Genomic DNA, 946 nt, shown 5'->3' with positions numbered 1-946 from the left:
GGAAACAGATTTGAATGAAACTGGATGGAGTCACAGGTTTTAAACTACCATCAAACGTTCCTAAGATAATCTGATGATTTTTTTATTATTTATTGGACTTATATGTTTTTTCAGCAGACACCTCATGCGTACTGCTACATTTCACTCACACTTGATAATTGTTATTGATTGATGCATGTTCTCACAATACCCCATGTAAAAAATTGTCTATTTAAGAAGAAAAGTCCTTTTTTCTGATCTTTTTTTCTTGTTTTCAACAGATCAGGTCATTAAGGAAACAGATTTGAATGAAACTGGATGGAGTCACAGGTTTTAAACTACCATCAAACGTTCCTAAGTTAATTTGATGATTTTTTTGTTATTTATTGGACTTATATGTTTTTTCAACAGACACCTCATGCGTACTGCTACATTTTACTCACACTTGATAATTGTTATTGATTGATGCATGTTCTCACCATACCCCATGTAAAAAAATTCTCTATTTAAGAAGAAAAAAGTCCTTTTTTCTGATCTTTTTTTCTTGTTTTCAACAGATCAGCTCATTAAGAAAACAGATTTGAATGAAAGTGGATGGAGTCACAGGTTTTAAACTACCATCAAACGTTCCTAAGATAATCTGATGATTTTTTCTATTATTTATTGGACTTATATGTTTTTTCAGCAGACACCTCATGCGTAGTGCTACATTTTACTCACACTTGATAATTGTTATTTATTGGACGTATATGTTTTTTCAACAGACACCTCATGTAAAAAATTCTCTATTTAAGGAGAAAAAAGTCCTTTTTTCTGATCTTTTTTTCTTGTTTTCAACAGATCAGGTCATTAAGGAAACAGATTTGAATGAAACTGGATGGAGTCACAGGTTTTAAACTACCATCAAACGTTCCTAAGATAATCTGATGATTTCTTTATGATTTATCGGATTTATATGTTTTTTCAG

At 31.0% G+C, this 946-nt stretch overlaps 1 long non-coding RNA gene across 2 annotated transcripts; it reads left to right on the top strand.

The window, feature by feature from the left end:
• The first annotated feature begins 4 nt into the window (after nt 1-4).
• LOC123964748 lies at nt 5-901 on the top strand. Of its 2 annotated transcripts, none has more exons than XR_006823526.1 (2): nt 5-36; nt 820-901. It is a non-coding gene; the product is annotated as an uncharacterized LOC123964748 (long non-coding RNA). The 2 variants fall into 2 exon arrangements; XR_006823525.1 differs by lacking the exon at nt 5-36 and adding an exon at nt 72-309.
• The last annotated feature ends 45 nt before the right edge of the window (nt 902-946 follow it).

The sequence above is a fragment of the Micropterus dolomieu genome, unplaced genomic scaffold (assembly GCF_021292245.1).
Source record: "Micropterus dolomieu isolate WLL.071019.BEF.003 ecotype Adirondacks unplaced genomic scaffold, ASM2129224v1 contig_5164, whole genome shotgun sequence".
Taxonomy (NCBI): domain Eukaryota; kingdom Metazoa; phylum Chordata; class Actinopteri; order Centrarchiformes; family Centrarchidae; genus Micropterus; species Micropterus dolomieu.
This window is presented reverse-complemented; position numbering and strand designations above follow the sequence as displayed.